General features: G+C 38.6%; 1 protein-coding gene across 3 annotated transcripts in view; it reads right to left on the bottom strand.

The window, feature by feature from the left end:
- LOC129721102 (lissencephaly-1 homolog) overlaps positions 1–18,836 on the bottom strand; it is a 121,446-nt gene that overhangs the window by 87,179 nt on the left and 15,431 nt on the right. Inside the window, exon 2 of one of the 3 annotated variants that reach the window (XM_055673248.1) lies at positions 5,171–5,206. The exons of 1 other annotated variant lie outside the window; for it this stretch is intronic. The gene's annotated coding sequence lies outside the window, so the exon portion shown is untranslated. Of the gene's footprint in view, positions 1–5,170; positions 5,207–12,468; positions 13,143–18,836 lie in introns of those variants that run through there. One more of the 3 variants, XM_055673245.1, reaches the window with a different exon arrangement.

The following is an 18,836-nucleotide window of genomic DNA, read 5'->3' as shown; positions in this document are numbered from 1 at the left end:
GGTGCTCCAACCGAGGTGGCCACTCAAAACCCGAAATTAAATTCCTGTTTTTTTCTCGGTTTTCCCCGGTACTTCTGAATTCTGTAGTTTTTCATACAGTTAAGAATTAAAAACGCGTGACTTTCGATTTACATTCCAATATGCTCAAAGTCACTTCTTAAACGTGTTTAGCCTTATTGAAATCAAGTGATATTGTCGCAAAAATTCGATAAATGTGACGGACGTCATCTTTTCCGAGAGGAGGTGTTTCCTACAAGTGTCTTATAAATAACGCATATAAATATATAATCTCATAAATAACGCATAACTTGAAACACATTCTCCTCATCCATCACGCATCTCCTCATCCATCAGTGCTGCTCCTTTCTGGGTGTCTGCGAGCAGTTTTACACTTTTTGGCTTCTATCACCGTGGCATTCTTGTTCCGGGTTTCTTCATCTTGATCTGACTACTCCTTCTTCTTTGCTTTCAACTATTCAACATATCGGCTATGTGAAATGCGAGCGTAATGGATCATCGACTTGGTGATATCAATTTGGTCTACACCACCGGCATCCTGTACTGCATCGTACACCAAGCGCTTCTCAATAAACACGGTCAAGTTAGGAAGGTTCTTGCCTGAACCGGTTATCAGATCTCTACAAAAAGTATCAAGGCGCTTTTCGCTACGACGGTTGGAAGTCCGTAATATCTTCGTCGAATGCATTGTGAGTATTCTTAGAAACATCTGTCATCTACACTGCCGCTCAGAGCAAGTCCGTCCCATTTGCGTTTTGATGGTGACGAGAAAACAGCAATTGAAAATCGTAACGTTTCAGGTGAAATTTTGCACTCAAATGCTTTTTCAATCAAGACCATGAACAGAATTTAGTACTGCAATGACAACCTAACACTTTTGCATCATAAAACTTGCATAAACACCAAAATTTAATTAAAATTTGTTGAAAATCATAAGCTGGGACTCACATGCGATTACTTTTACGGTACGAAGCCAAAATGATAGCAAGTTAGTCCCATAGCCAGCTACGAGTGGTGATGAAAAACAAACTACTCCAAACCGATGGCGGTGCTAATAGCTTGCGTATGGAATGAAACTCGCTGGTCAATTCATAAATAACCTTCTCTCGTGCTTCATTAAACAATCATTTTGTGAGAAGCATAACACAATGTACCAACTGCGGCTCTCAAAATAAAATTTGATTTTGTTTTTACATTTGATACTACTGATAAATTCAAAATCAGTTAAGGTGTAGGAACTTGTTCTAAATTTTTCTAAGAGCGGTCACACGTTCGTGACGGCGGACAGCTTCCACGTAGCAGTAGAAGCAAATATGAAAAAACTCCTATAGCTTAGGAAAATGATTGCCCCGTTAAAAAACAGCTAAGTAGCGTTCTGAAGGATTTGATATGACTGACAAATTCTTCAAAACGAAATTCACGGCAATAATTGAACAATTCTTAACCACGTCTTCACATAAAATACGGATAAAATACGAAAAGCAGTATTTACTAAAGAATGCTTTAACTAACAACACAGTAACACACCTAAAACGTTCACTGTCAACAAACAACAGCTGAAAGAAGCTACTTGTGGAAACTTTGTCTTGAAGAAAACATTGTACTATCAGCTAGAGCCACACGATGTAGAACGTGTAAAATTCAATCAAACCTCCTATCGAATATCACTTGGGACTTCCAATTCTAAGCCTGAAGATCATAAGTTGTGGTAAATATCACATTTTTCATAATCATCATTGGCTGTAGGGTTAAATTGCGAAGATTTTTTCAATGGGACCGACTTGCGATCACTTTTGCTATGGGACAAACCAACTTGCTATTTTTTTCATGGTTCCTCAGAACGAAGTATTCAAAAATACTTGTTTTATCGAAAGTAGATAAAAAAAGAAATTGATTCCATAAATAAACTCAAAATTGATAAAAATGCAATTGGGACGGACTTGCCATGAGCGGCAGTACAGTTCCCGTGAGATTATCATTGTGAACCATTTGCTCAAGGCAAAATTAGAGCCGTTTGACTGCTACTTCCAGGGAGCACACCATGGTCAAGTTAGCATCCAAGAGGAAGATGAATAAAAACAAAAACTGATATATGGTCGGCGTGCGACTAGACCGAGCCAAGCGCCATTTTCTTCAAAATTGAGTTATTAGCACCAGTACAGTCAATACTGGCATAATTCGGCGGTATTTATTGTCACTCGATCAAAGCGAAATTTTTGTGGAGGAATATGGTTATGGTATGGGGAAGATTCCTTAATGACGAAAAGCTTTCTATCTGCTGGATCACCACCGAAATGAATTCCAGCAACTACTGTGAGCTCCTGGAAGAAGTTTTGGTTTCGGGCTACATATTGCCCATCGACAGGACGAGATCCCATGTCCAACCCATGGAACCCATGGTTGCCTGTATAATTTTTGATTGCTGAAGAATTTTTGATACAGATTGGACTGAGAGATAAAGCAGCGTTGATATCCATATATTACTTTTTACTAGTGAGAAAAATTAGCTTGTTTAATAGTCAAGTTGATATGTTGTAGTAAATACGTTTGACCAGGCCGAACTGGAGACTATTTTTTTAAATTTTTGTTCGACCAGAGTGAACTGAGTGCATAGGTGTCAAAAATAAAAACCAAATATTCAATTACATATTGCTATTTTTCGGGTATTTATGATAACAGAACATTCATTATACGTGTTAGCATTGAATTAATGATAAGTTCAAACACGATTGATTTATGGGTGGTCAAACTTCAAATGCTAATTACTCAGAACAATGTGTTTGGCGCTTGGCTCGGTCTGGTCGCACGCCGACCATATGCACTATAAGAAATGAGTTGAATATACCGTCAGCTGGAGTGAGATTGTGCCAGGGGCGACTCGTCCATAGGTGCAACCTGTCATTGCACACGGGAACTCCATGCAAAAAATATAATTCAATCGCAAATTTATATTAATATTTTATTGGTTTTTAGTTTCACTTTCAAATAGTAACAAATAGAATGACTTGCGTGATTACGCGGACATGATTGTGATTACTTCCTCAAACTGCGATTTTCAAAATCTGTAGTTGAACAGGTAGGTTCAAAAGCCACGAGTCGCCCCTAGATTGTGCCATCAAGCCCGTGATTTGTCAGCCATCTTTTGCGGGTCAGAAGACTAGTTTTACTTGGTTGATTATTCGATGAAACTTATTCAAGAAATTTTGGTCTTGTGATCGCCATGACATGGCTGACAAACAATGGGTTTGTATGGCACAATCTCAACCCCACTGGCACAATCTCACCCTGACTTACGGTACTCAATCGATGCAGTATTCAGTAAAATTCCCGGTTTTTCCCGGTTCCAAACAATTTCAGGTTTTTTCCCGGTCTCGAAAGAAAATTATTTGCGTCTGTAAAACTTATCAACATGCATGAGTACATAATTTATTTCAAGTAAATATAAGTCTAATCCATATGAAAGAACGATCTCAAGGCTGAAGTAGTACATCTAAGAATATGTTTCTTCATTGTGTACGGTATTTGTTTGTTAAAATGTTAGAAACCGTTTACAGTTCTAATTCACAAGACATCAGCCAAAAAATGGCAAGTTTTCTCTCTCGTTACTTTTTGGCAGGCGTTTTACCGTATTCAAAGGCCATGTACGCGCAACATTACACCGCAATTAACCATGCAGAGCCCGGTTAGTCTTGGGCTGTACTGACTGGCAACCGGTCAGTTGCGTGTTCCATATTGTGTTGAATTCGCTTCAGGGTAACGCCAAGACTCCGACAATGAATCACTCCACCACTGGGGCCCGGTAATTTGCTCAGTTTTCATGGGGTTTGTTAGTCGCTTTATTGTGGTTTACTTTTATCTACCGTTTGTGACCATGAATAAGTGATTCACTGTGGTGCCTTTTAATCCTGGTTACAGAAAATGCCGCCAGTAACGTCGATGTAGGAAAGGTTTGTTCTCACGGTCACCTCACCTCTTCGCTTGGAAGTGACGGCGGACGATTCACTTGTTATGCATTATTCGTCTACCGCTATGGGAGTACTACATATTAAGAAAACTTCAGTTTACCTGAACTTTACCCTCTTCATTCACACGCCCGATTAGATTAATGATGTGGTCTGGTTTCCCGCAGCGAACACGCGGCTATTAATTTTGCAAATGCTTCATTCGAATCACCCTGCTCGGGAAAGTATGTCACCTTTTGCTTGCCTATCAAAGGTAGCGATCTGCTCTCTTCGTGAAATGCCGCTGTGATTATCTTTTATATTTCTTTTTGTATTCTACGTGGCTCAGTTTGCGCTACTTTATTAGAGCATGCGCGCCAATCCTATCGCTCGCGCATTCCAGACGTGGATTAAGCATAATTAGAATAGCTGAGTTCATTCCACCGACTGGTACGTACCTGAGAGTACGTACCATAGCTATCTATTGGCAAGCAAATTTCGCCATCTGGAATACCGCAGGTGACTCTGCAACACATCTCGCTCTGCATGCCTGAACAAGGGCTCGCGGTACAGCATGTTTGAACATAAATCAACTTAGTCCATTTTTTTCAGTGACGGAATAAGCTGCATTACATCTGCCTTGTTAGATAACGCAGTCTGTGCCTCCGCAGAAGCTACCGCTGCCATCGAGCTGTTATCACGGACACATTCATTCCAGATGCCATGGAAACATTAAACAACACACATCGTGTAGAGGAAAATGTATGCACATGTACGGTATCTTCCTTTGAACGGAGCTATAGCAAATAAAACCGTTAGGAGAGCGCACTTGCTGCTTCAGGTAACCTGACTTTTCGTTTGTTTGTTTTTTTTTCGCTGCATTCTATGCTCATTAATTCATTCGGGGTCGCGATCTCCGTCTGATGGCATTTGCTTTCTCCCTTTATTTTGTCTAGTCGTCTACAACGAGCTTCGGTAGCACCGTTCGTGTGCCTTTTGTAGTTAACTATTAATCATGCAATTAAAGGAATCATGTGATTTGGTTAAACATTGCTGGTTGTTAATAATTTGCATAATATGAAACTTGATACGCTGAGTACAAGCTATAATTTGATGCGTCTCCTGGGTATAGTTTTACAACTGAGCTCTGTTTCTCGTATTATAACTAAAAAACGCTATTACATTTCGCATTGAAATAGTTTTGTACTCACTTAGTTTCGAACATGGATATTAGGTTGAAAACTTACCTAGAAATAGAAAATACAGACGATCGTAAGAAGAGAATAATAATAATAAATCTTTTAAATCAAAATTTTAATAACGTTTATTCCGTGCCGTCTATAGTCACTTTGACATGCTAGTCACTTTGGATACCGTGACTAAAAAACATAAAACCAAAGCCCAGTGTGAAAAACACTTCCAAGCGGTGCTTTTCGACGAACTCCTGGTACCATCAGCTAGTAAACAAACAAAGCCAAGCAATCGGAAGCGTATCCTTGACTGTGGCACCGGCAATCCTTACCCGCACTGCCACCAGTCGACAACGAGCACCGTTGCCATTGTTGAAAATTTAGATCAAGGCCCGTAGCAGTCTATCCGGTCTCTAACGGTATTCAGCTTTCTCGCGGCATGCGAATCTGGCAGATCATCGGTTGGGGACACCGAACAACTTCAAACGAAGTCAACGGCACAAAGAAGATGCCGACCGTACCAGCAGACACGCCTTATTACGAAAGCTATTTAACAGAACATAACGAAATTGCAATTGCAAGGGCTGTGGCGAACCTAACTTTATTCATAAATATTGACCAACAAGATCTAGACTACTAACAGACAAGACCCTTTTAAAATCATGTGAACGAGAAACAACTGAATAAAATAATTTAAAAAAACAACAGCAAACAATGATCCCAACAGTATTGAAGCTGATCAACTTCTGCCGCCTGAGATTGATGAATGCTAGTGTGAATCGAGGTCAAGCCGTAAAATCAATCAGCGATTGCCACAGACAAGCTTCCCCTAAAGTGAATCTAATCTGCGCGAAAAATTTTACTACCTTGATGAACTTGACTTTGGTTGCGACGAGAAAGAGAGATTCGCCACACAAACGGCTTCAAACCAAGCGGATGGCCTGAGACAGGTGCGGACAGCAACTGGTTTGTGTAGAATTGTTACTTTGCAATTTTTCGCGGATTACCACCACATCTAGCTTCAACGAGGAGAACGTAACTGTTTCGTGAGGGAAGTCAGATTCCGTTTCATGTTCAAAGGGTTATCCATTTCATTATTCCATTCAAGAGCTCTGCATGCTTACAGCTTTAAATGCGTTGGAAGTGGCTGAACTGCTAGGTCCATTTCTTTGTCTAGGAAATGGTTCGTTTCGTAAAATGTGATCACATCTAGGGATGATCCCTAACCAGCGCTGTACACTGTGGCATGATGAACGAAAATAATTGTAAACTTGGCTGCGCGCGTCAGATCGTCAGATGTTTACCAACAAAGAGAAATGATGAGTGTAATAAAAATATGTAAACCCGCTATGCGCGTTATGAGGCAAAAGAGAAAAAAAAGTAAGTGCAATTTAGATAATGACTTTATAGGTATCCACGTTCGCGTGGCCGAAGGTTTGCGGAGATTTAATTTGCAACGAGTTTCTTTGGCTAAGCCAAATCCGCAGAAGCCTGGATGCGTCAAAAGGAAATTGTATTGAATGCATGACTTCCATTCTTTTGTTCGTCTGAAAGCTGCGTTAATATGAATGTTTGTTTTAAATGAAATGCAAATTTCATTCTTGCGTAATGTATTTATTACATTCCTATGCAGCATTTCAAAATATTTTGGTTTGTTCTTTTTCTGACAAGGTTTAGTGAATTTTATTTATTCCAAATATAAAGCGTCAAAACTTTTGTACGAGAATGTGATTTAGTTTTTCAAAAAGTAAATCATTACCATTTAGTTCGAAAAATATTTACGATATTTAATTATTGTACTAATTAAATACAAACATTGTTCATAGATGTGTTTATTACCAAGTCATAATATAAACTGTAGAACTGAACAAAACCAGAAAAACTCTGATTTCCTTTATCATATAGAATATATAATTGAAAAAATACGAAAAAAACTATGGATACGACCAATAGGGGTGAGCATCTGCTTGAGTACCTTCCTTCTAATGACGTCAGTTTATGCAATGTGGCGAACGCGGAGTCTGCAACGGTGCAACACAAGGTTTCCTTTACCTCACTCTAGGCAATGCTTCAATAGCCAAGAGAAGAGAATTAATAGATAAAATCAAATAAATATGATATAAAAAGCTAGTGATCTCGTCAAATTTAAAAATATTCGAGATATCGTAAAAGCTATCTATCATTAAAACATATATAACACCAAGATCTAAACTTGAACATGTCAGATCATCCCATAAACATTGTTTCCAATATTTCGAAAATACACACGTTATTTCGCTCAATTACATCAGATAGAAACCACCCCACGTATTAAGTTTACGTATGAAATTCCACATGCCGACAGATTCTACAAGTCTATTATCGATGATGCACGTTCTAAGTTGTTTTAAGTCTCGGTATTGGACAGAGCGCTGGTGTTCACCTTAGGTCTTTTTTGTTGAACCTAAGAAGCACGAAACAAAAGCAAATCAAATCGTTTGTTGCTATATTTTGCTATCGGAACTTCACCTTTTGTGTATTATACAAATGCAGAGTCCGGCAATCGAAGTTCAATTTCACTTGAAAACATAAAACTTTTCGAAAATTTACTCGTCAAGTTCAACCTGTTCGCCCCTGAGTTCATTCACCCGCCGCAGATGATCGACGCAGATCATCGCACGAGGCCCGAGGTACTCCTGTGGTATTTCACATCAGGCTGCCGCCAGATGTCACATCGAGACCTCCGCACCTTCATGTTTCCAGACCTGACTTCGGCTTCTAACATAATCCAGACAACAAATAAACCTTGACCGTTTCACTCTTTGAATCGTGCTGGAAGCAACTGGTACCGAAATGACGATGTGCCCAAGGTTCGACGACGTTCTGTAAAACTAGTTCCCGATATGTATTTTGTTTTATCTTCACTCCTTCAGGGACAAAAACCAGCGGAATCCGGTCATCACGGGTGATTCCGGCCTAAAGCGGTAGCCGTCAGCACGTTAGCATAAGTTCGTGATCTCTCTGGTAACCAAACTCGCTCGATCTGCTTATTTACGAACTGTTGTACGGTTAGGAAATTCTCGATGGTAAGCAAGATATTTTTCAATCTAGCGACTTTGCTCTTTTTACCCGTTCTTGAACCATCTGGATCTTGTAGAGCTTGATCTGAAGTTTATCTTTCAGGATTCTACGGAGACTTCGATTAGAAACGTTGACATTCACCAACAATTTAGTGGCCCTACATCGAGAAATTCGCGATTCTCTTCCATGTCGTTTTTCGGTACTTCCTGTGTCCAAGTATTTTTTGACTTTTTCACCTCGGAATAAGGCAACCGAGATTCATTTTTTCGGATAACATTTGATCACACAAGTAAAACATGCATCCGCTGAAAGACACAATGTAATTAAAGCGACGAGGATAATGATAATGATAATGAGTGTTAAAATAATGTAGCAGTTCAACTGTCAGACCGTGTACTTCGTGAGTCACAAGTTAGCGTGGGTGACAAGCTAGTGTTACAGTTCTATCTTGAACCAGGGTTCGATCATACGATGACGAGCTTGTTAGACCAGCATCCTTCCTCGATCCTTCATCTCAGTACCTATATTGATCTCATCACGCCTTTTTGATCAATTTATCGTAAATTTTACCATATTAAAACGTAAAACTCCCAACCACTTGACAAAATCGAGAAACAAATAGATTTACTTTCAAAATTTGTAGAAATTTGACGGTAAATTGGACAAATGAGAAAATAAGATGAATACAGGTGCACCTAGCAATTGAGATGAATATTGGAGCGATTACTATTCAAACATAGTAATCGTATTCCATAGCAGCATATATTTCTGCCTAGATTATTATTTCACAGTGTCTCATGGGAAAGAATTTGTTATTAGAGGATCGTGAACTCCCGTGAATTCATTTATTTTTAAACTGTTTGTGTGCTTATTGAGTCTCCTCTTCTTGTGGGATCACCTTGTCCTCAAATTTCTCACTCGCTTTCTAATATTATATAAGCATTATCAAAGTATGGTTTAATTTCTATCCATTCCCCGTTATTCATTATTATATTGTTTATTCAATAATCATTCAGTATTTGTTTGTGTTTTGTTGGAAGTTCTTCTTTCAGATTGGGCTGACGAGTCTAAGACCCCTTTTTCCGCCATCAGTTGAATCATCTGATGACGTAAAACAAGAAGAACTAGCCTTCGGTGGGGTAATTTTCATTAAGCTTGCTTAATTTAGAATTGGAACAAACTTTTGCCAATATTGTGCCGTTCCTGGTGGACGGATTATTTGTGCCCACGTGTCGGGAATGTTGTTAGCTTTTTGATATTCTGTAAAACGGCTCTATTTTGTAAACAATCAACATGGAAGCAGAAAGAAAAGGAGGGAAAATGTGCATTTTTTTTAGAAAATCCATTGTGGTCTGCATCTAGGCTCGCTAAACAGCTGAAATTGCCCAGAAATAACGTTATACGGGTTATCAAACGGTATAAGGAAACACTGACGACGATTCGGAAGCCTCAAGCCAATCATCGGAGTAGAACTGTCGACCGGAAACTGCGTGGTAAGATTTTGAAAACCATCAAGAGGAATCCCAATCTGTCGGACCGTGATTTGGCCAGAAAATTCGATGCACCGTGAGGAGAATTCGACTCCGGGAAAGAATCAAGTCGTATCAGGCTAGCAAATAGCCAAACCGGAGTTCGACGGGTGTCTTCTGATGGACGATGAAACCTATGTCAAGACTGACTTCGGGCAAATCCCAACTCAAACATTTTTGCTTAGCATCGTCTCAGGGGAATGTTCCAGCCAAATTTAAATTTTGTTTTTGCCAAAAAATTTTATTTGAAAGGGTCTTTGCAACTGAGGCAGAAAAACGAAAATTTCCTCTACAAATAAGACAATGACGTCGAAACTGTACCAAAAACAGTGCTTAGCTTAGTTTGAGTGGAGAACTCCCTAGTTTTTGGTCTCCAGACATCAAAAACAGAATTAATTCTATTTTCACAACAGCCAAGAGCTGAAATAATCATGAATACACCAAGATGAACGATGTGGTCTTATATTGGTCTAATCAAGTCCATCACTAAGGACTGACTAATTATATGAATCTGACTTTGAAGAGGTATAGAAGACAAGACAAATCTTCTAATAGTTTTGAAATGTAGCCATTCAGGCTAAGTAAATAATGTTTTAATACGTTTTCTGGCATACGGAAATCCATTAGGTAGGATACATTATATTTTCTAAAACTTTAAATCTGATGTAAAATTCATTTCATAACACATACGAAAAATTACTCGCGCCAAAATACATAACAACAAGAGGTAAACAATGTTCAAAAATTTATAGTTTTTTTTAATTATTTTAATATGAAGTATGCCTACAAAAACTACATTTTCGTGAACCACAAATTAAGAGCTTTCGATTGATGTATATATCATCGTTGTCCGATTCATTTGAAGCGAAATCATTTTCAGAGATGGTTTGACTCAGTTTTCTGAAAATTTCTCAGAAATTACTCAACCACAAATTACCACAAATTGGATTTCGAAACCACAAATTAACCAGTGAAGTTTACGTAGACCAAATAAACCACTAACTACTGGTGCTAAAAGAATTAAAAAAAATACTTTGTCAAGCCATCTTGAAATGAGCGAAAGTGTTTAACCGACTTTTAAGCGCTAAAACGGATTTTTTCAGCATGGCGGGCTACTGTTTGGTTTAATATTCGGATGAATACTTTTTCACTGGGATTCCGGAGTTGCGTGCAACTATTTGTGCTGAATGCTAAAAAATATCAGGGAATATAATGATATATTGTATTTTAGAGAGAACCAAATTTTGAAAACTTTCTGACCACTCCGAATAGTTGACCTATTGGGACGGGGAGTGTCTGTCATTTTTTTTCCACTGACGTAGAGGATATCACAGCAAGCTTTTGATGTCTTCTCGAAGAGTCTTTGCCAAGCGTGCTTGACTTTGAAACTTTTCATCAATTTTCACTACTAAACAATGAAGTAATCATGATAACTGAAGTTTCACAAGATTGTCCATCATTTTATCGATCCAAGAACATGTTGATTATTGTTATCCATCATGTGGTTACTCAACTATTACCGATTGAGTTATTTTGTTCTGATGACACAACTTGGTTTTGGGTTTGGCATGTGCCCCGATATACACTGGGATCGTTGGTTGTACCGCATTTAAAAGATTAGATTCGATATATTTATACTAAACTTATTTGATACAGCGTACAAATAATCTTCCGAGTCAAGTAAAATAATCCGCGTTATTGTAAAAACATCCCGTTTAAAAAAACGCATAAAAACAACCCACGTAAAAAAATGACCCCAGTGTAGTAGGATATTAAACATACGGTGAACAATTGGTAACAACATTATCAATTAGAACAAAATTTTTGCAGATGCACATTTTTACAAATTTATTTTCTATAAATTATTCTTTCAAAGAAATAAACACGCAATGAATCTGGAACACGTCAACTATTCGACTATATCCCGACCGCCTTTGTAGCTTGAATCGATTCCAGTTTTACATTTTCACCGGCGAAACCCATTGCCGACAGCCTGGTTTCGTACAAAATCCGCCCGCAGTCATGTAGCGCAACGAACAATGTCTCAGATTACCAATCCTGTTAGTCGACGTCAGATTCGTTACGCTTTACGTTGACTATTCTCAGCACAGTTACGTTGAACTGTCGCACTACGGTTGCCAGAGGCTTCCATCGCAAGCTGTCGCCCCAGCAGTAGTGTGCTTTGCTTTACAATCTTGCTGAAAAATCGATATTTTACTCGGTTCATAAATAGCCTCTGATGATGACTAATCGAACAAGAAGCCGAAAGCTGCCGGCTAACATATTGGTAGCAACTGCGTGCGGTGTCTATGCAATAGCCTTTATGCAGTAAAATACGATTCAGTCGAAAACAACGCGTTAGAACATAAGTTTATAAATTGCTTCATATGCTTCGCTGGCAATGGTCTACCACTGGCCAGTATCGGCCGCGGCTGGTATACAAACAATTACGTAATCATACAGTCGGCCCAACAACAAAGCTGCAAGGCTCGAATCTTCTCGCAGTCGCATGCTCCCACGCACGAAAATATCCTACACCCTCTCTCACATGGGGCAGCACCAGTACAGTAGCTCACAGGAATCCACGAGTGAGTCAGAACCTTCAGTAAACCAAAGAAAAATCAATGATTTGCGTTTTCTCCATTCTACACCACTTGTGGATGTTCTGAGCATTGAATGTTGCGATTGATAGAGGATGTAAATAATATAGGGTGCTGTTGAAATACGAACCATTCAAAATGGGTTTAAAAACCGTATGCTCGATATGTAGTTTTGTTGGAGCAAGCAGCCAGTTCGGCTGGGGAAACGGAAATCTCCAATGGGCTAACTAATCGATAATAATGATGATGCTGCTGCTGCTGATGATGATGACGTTCGAAGAACCCTGGAAAGGCACAACAGAAAATGGAAAAACCGGTTTCCACTAAGTCTTGTCTCCTTCGAAGCAACAATAAGCCTTCTTTAGGTTATCACTCGCAACAAATCACTGAAGTATGATTGTCCTCTCGGTCTTCTTTTTCTTCTGTATGCGCCAAGACACCAAAAACCACAGAAATGGGTTACAATTTCATTATTTTCACTCCACGCTACTTCTTGGCCCCAATAATGTGTGCTTCGTTTGATTCCTCAATCACCCTGAATTCCTCTGTATTCTTCAACCAGCGATCGAAGGCTGTATCTCTTTAAATGACCACAACCGGCTTCGTGACACTTGAATCGTTTTGCAGATAGCAAAGGTGACGACGTTCCTAAATAGGCACTAGTGCTGGATAACAACAATATGGTTTCTTGCTGCACTAAATTCCATACATAGGTACAAACACAACACAAACCGACTGACTTGACTAAGGCGAAATGCAGAAACCCACGCAGTTCTACACTCGGCAACGTGTGAATACGTAATAAACCGAAAGAAAGTTACACTCCACCGATCTCCATCGGTTCGTCACTCGGTTGAGCCAACCTGGGAGCGGCAGCAAGGTATACACAACAAAACATAAATACGGCGCTTGCTCTCTTTTTCTCTGCCTGGAGCAATTTTCGGTAGCTAGCAGTAATAGAGTAAGCTGTTATACCGGACTAACAAGTCTTTGAATAATTCCGATAGTTGCAAAAACGGTTGTTTGGTATTCAGTAGAACCTCAATCTCATTAAAAAAAGATACTCAAAAATCTCACTTTTTAATTTTTAAATATTGTTCACCAAGCCCCATCAACCTTTTCTCTCCACAAGCTGAGTGTGCGCGCAGTGGTGTTCTCCTACTTTTCCGCTTCTCACCTAACGCTCTTCACTATGCACTTTTCCAAGAGGAAAACTCCTGCACATTCCCATCAACCATTCATTCCATTTTTCCTTCTCCCAAAAACGCGAAACGCTTGCCACGATTGCTGGTTGCAGCATAGGTAACAGTTCCCGTCAAAGTTTGATGACGATGGCCAGTATTTGTTTTAGTGTTTTTCAGAGACAGAGAGAGGGAAAGGAGAACCGTCACGAATCGGAAAATGAAAAATTGCATCTCAGCTATGGAAACTTGAAAGGATGATGTGCGATGTTGAATGGAAAAAATACTTGGATTGTAGAGATAACCAGCATATGGTTTAAAATAAAGAAAATATCTATGCTATTAATCAGCAGAGATTCACGAGTAATTTTACCTTTGTTATTTAGCTTCAAAAATTTCTTGTCAGACAAATGGTTTTGGATGATTCTATACGGAAACCAAAAAAAATACTACAAGGTATACAGCCCTAGGGATTGTATGAAATGGTGACGTAGGACTAAATATATATCATCAGTTGAATTCATTACTGGCACAACTAAAATTTTTGCAGTTATGAGTTATTGATGGCAAACGATGCCAAATACTATAAAGTTTCATCTCACAAAGACCCGTTTCAAAATTCACAATACTTCTAGAAATATAAGTAGATGTGCTTTTATTGCACAAAGCTAGAATATCCCTAAAAAGACGGAAAAATGAGGTTCCCACTCTTATCATTTGCTTATTACATGCACATCATAGACCCGAACAAGTTCAATTAAAATAGAAAATCTTAAAATTGGAATTTTTCACGAAAATGAACAAAGAAATTTTCGGCGCAAATTTTCAAACGCGTTTTTCTCGAAACTATGAATTTTGAGTTGTGCCAGTATTGAATTCAACTGACGATATTATATGCTGCGCTAAACTGTTCATAGGCAACACTACTGTTTATTTTTGATAGTCGTTATTTTGAAACTAACGATGCATGAATACATGAAAATTTTACACTAGTAGTAGTTGCGAAAATTCTCATAACTCTTATCTTCAAGCATCTATAGTTCTGAAAAGAACCGATTCCATAATATTCAGTTAGAAATTCGTGCTACAAAACGCTGATAATCGCACCATGAATATTTTGCTTGACCGCGCATAATAAAGTTTGCTCTCCGCTGTGCCCTCCAGTAGCTGTGCCAGCAAAATATTCTGCAGCGTACGATGGTAACTGTTGCTGCCGTATGCAAATTAAGGTGTAACATGTTCCGCAGTGCCTGTATCTTTTGTATCGAGTTCAGAGCAGATTTTTGCAATTGAGGCGTGGCTACGTAGCTTGTAGAAAGAGGAACAAACCAAAACACCTTCGATACTACTGAGTGATTTTCATAAGCATCAAAAAAAAGTTTTTGCTTTCCCGATGCGAAAATCACTCTGGTTCTTAGATTAACTAATTTTCGTTTCTAATATTTGACTGATAACGGTGTTCGAGTGGGCACAAACATACAATTAAACCGGAAAATCACTCAATTTAGCAGTGAAAATTCTTGAAATGAGGGTTATGTCTTGTTGTGATAAACCATTCATAGGCAACACTACCGTTTATCTTTGGTGCGCATTGGTCGTTATTGTAAAAATGATTATTGAGAAATAGATGAACATTTCACACTAGGAGTAGTTGTGAAAATTCTCGTAACTCTTATCTTCAAGCATTTATAGTTTTAGAAACAACCGATTCGATAATCTTCAGCTCGAAATGTATGCTATAGAATGCTGATGATCGCACCACCACCGGTAGTATTGAATATTTTGTTGGCCCGCATAAAATTTGCTCTCCGCTGTGCCCTCCAGTAGCTGTGCCAGCAAAATATCCTGCAGCTAACGATGGTAACTGTTGCTGCCGTATGCAAAATGAAGGTGTAATATGTTCCGCAGTGCCTGGAAGTTGACTCGTATGCAGCTCTCGTTTCTCAATGTCGCGTACCTTCAACAGCTGCACTGCTCTCGCTTATGTGTAACAAACTAAACTGAAGCTGAATTTTCTACACGCAGTCTTTTGTATCGAGTTCAGAGTAGATTTTTGCTATTAGGGCGTGGCCACGCAGCTTAGACAAAGACAAACAAACCAAAACATTTTGTTGAATCAAAATATGTAGGCTGTGGAATTTATTTCGTCCATGTTATTGTTATCTGTGCTCGGGAAGCAAGCCGATAACGATGGAAATGTATGGGAAAGCTTGACCTTGGAACTTTTCACCTTTTTCCACCATTAAGTAGTTAAGCAACAATGTTGAACATAATATCAAAAAATTGTTACACATTTTATCTATCCACCGACATATAAATAACTAAGATGCATTAAGTCGTTCGCTTGCTAGAACCGTTTGAAATCTGACGCAACATTTGCCAGTTTCATTTTCATTTTCACAAAGTGTAATCTAGTATAGAAAACAAAGACGTCAAAAAACATTTCATAAGCATTTTGTTCAATCTGAGAATAGATCAGCAACAGACATAAGGGACCACATTCACACATTCCTATTTTTTTTTTTGTCTTGTTATGTCCACGGTCCATACAAATTTTTTAGAATTTATATAGGCAGTTGTCAACGGAGGGGGAGAGAGGGGGTCAAAATTCTTAAAAATCTGTCCACGCTTTGTACACATTGATTGACTTTTTAGTTTTTGTCTATTTGCGTATACCACATATTGGTTGAGGGCTATCCCAAAGCAAAATGCAGACGCCACACAGTGTTTTATTTTGCTGATTTTGTGCTCTAAATTAATAGCGTATTCAAATTTGATTTTAGTGATACACTTCACTTGGAAAAGTTTCTATGTATTTTATTGCACTTTGCACTATTTTAGAATGGACGATTAAATGATTAATTCATCTGGAAGTGATATGAAAAATCTATTTTGTCAGATCACTGAGATGAGTCTGCTAGCAACTTTGTCGAAGATGTCAAAGTTCTACTCTTATGTTAAAAAAGATATAAAAAGTTTGGTACCATGGAACGGGGTGAAATTGATCAATTTTTATAATATTTTCCAATTAACTAGCCTCATATACATTTTTCCCGAAATGGTAAATTTTTAAAACAAGTACTGGTATGTGCTCTAGAAAACCTCTATGGCTGTTGGTGAAATTTCTATCGTCTACTACATGAAATAAATTCTAGAATTCTATGAGATACATCGGGGTGAAATTGATAACCCTTGATATCCATACATTCTGTTGGAAATAGGCTTTTTATCGATATGTTTATAATGAATCATGAATTCTGAACTAAAAAATATCAATCATAGCTAGTTTGGAAACGAAAATAACGATATTTCAGGATAAAATTTATTCTTTTTGGATCACGAGCGGCAATTTGCTAAATTTGCTCTCATTTGATCATCATTAGATCGATTTCAATTCGGTTTGTTGCAAAAGCTCTAAAACTAGTTCTGAGTTTAAAATTTTTGTAGTTTCATGCGAATTTACCAACCTAAAATTAGTTTGAGTAAACGAATTTATCAACCTAAAATTAGTTTGAGTAAATTCAATACTAATTTTTGTTATTTAGAAACTTGTTTGATTAAATTTGATTGAGTTTAGACTGATTTAGAAGAATTTTTCAAAAATATGTTAAATTCGCCGGGCATGCAAGGGTTAACCGTGACAGATATGTAAATTAGCTTGATTGACTGCACATATCAATGGTTGCACTCCGTGATTGATCCGAATCAGTAAAATTGCACAGTGAATCAACTGAATGGGGTTGGGAGTGACCGACCGTTCTCATTGTACAAGTTTTAGTGATTCAATACTTTGAAGGATCAATAACGACGCCGGCCACGTCCTTGCAATCAGGTGGGAAGAAGGAAGGGATGTTAGTGTGACCCTTGCAATTCGGAGACCGTGTTTACCTCTGCATCTCCACAAAGGTCACAGGAAGGAGGTTTTTGTTAGTAGAGAAGGGCTCGTTGGATCAGGATTCACTTTGATAAGTGATGCGATCATACATGTAACTCCTACCTGTCTCTATTTAGCTATTTTTGGTTTATTCTATATTCAGCCGACTGACTAGAGGAGCACACTTAGCTTATTCATATTTGGTACCGGTTTAGACCAAGAGACATTGCTGCGGGCGAAGTTAGCTCATTACGAAGGCGAAAAAATATCTTTAATGTCAAACATCGGGAATATTTAGGAGCGGCGCGCGCGTAAACCATCCACCACCCGAAGAATCCAAATTTTTAAACATTTGTTTATGACCAATCCCGTATACTCTCAAGAAAGCGAATGCACTTCGGAAGACGCGATTCTTTGATAGGTATACATTACCATACCAAGACTGAGCTTATCCCACATCTCTACTCCGCGACGGAGAGAATGGTTTGTGTAGTTATGTTTCCGTGGCAAATGATGGAATCGAATGACGATTCGCGCGAGGCTCGCGTATTACGAATACCAACCCCGCGATCCTATGCGAATGACGGGCGCGAAAATCATGAAATATACGAAGCATCAACGTATTAAAATAAATGTATATCACCAAACTCAAATACCTGCAAGAAAACAAGAAACAATTTCAATAATTTGTCGTTAACTTTGACAGATATGTAAATCTTTCAAAAGTTGCATTTTAGGACACGTAAACATTGCCTAGTGTTGTAAGATCATCTTTTGATTAATATTTTTTATCACGAATTTTCAGGTGAAGGTGAAAGGAGATGAAGTTGCCTCACTGATCAATTTCGCCCCATTTCACGGTATACAAAGTTCATTCAAATAATAATTTTCAATATAACTCTTTTCCTAGATTTTCTACATATTTTATATCTCCTATAAAATTATTATCCAAATAGAAATACATATTTCTGCTGAACATTTGATCATGGGCGCAACTACGGGGGGGCTAGGGGGGCCCCCTAGAACGTGTTTAGCCCCCCCTAGAATTTCTCAGTGAATGATTGTATTCAATATATATACATTCCATACTACTTATCAGAGCATCAAAATCAACACAAATTGAGATGTCGTCATTCATTGGCTAAGAACCAGTTCTGCACCCAGGATCGATTCTCAACCCTTGCTCTCTTACTCACTTTACCAGTCAGACGAGAGCTGTAGTAACTCGTGCTGTATCAAGAAGTCGCTAGTTTACTCGGTTTTGGGCTGTGTTTCACCAGTTCCCCAGACGTCTCATCACTCGCAAGTCTCTTTCGATCTGGTCAAGCCATCATGCACGCTGCGCCCCTTAATTTCTTGTGCCGGTAGGGTTGCTGAAAAGAAGTGATTTCACATGGTTGTCGTCCGGCATTCTTAAGATGTGACCGGCCCACCGCAACCTAT

The sequence above is a fragment of the Wyeomyia smithii genome, chromosome 2, assembly GCF_029784165.1.
Source record: "Wyeomyia smithii strain HCP4-BCI-WySm-NY-G18 chromosome 2, ASM2978416v1, whole genome shotgun sequence".
NCBI lineage: Eukaryota > Metazoa > Arthropoda > Insecta > Diptera > Culicidae > Wyeomyia > Wyeomyia smithii.
This window is presented reverse-complemented; position numbering and strand designations above follow the sequence as displayed.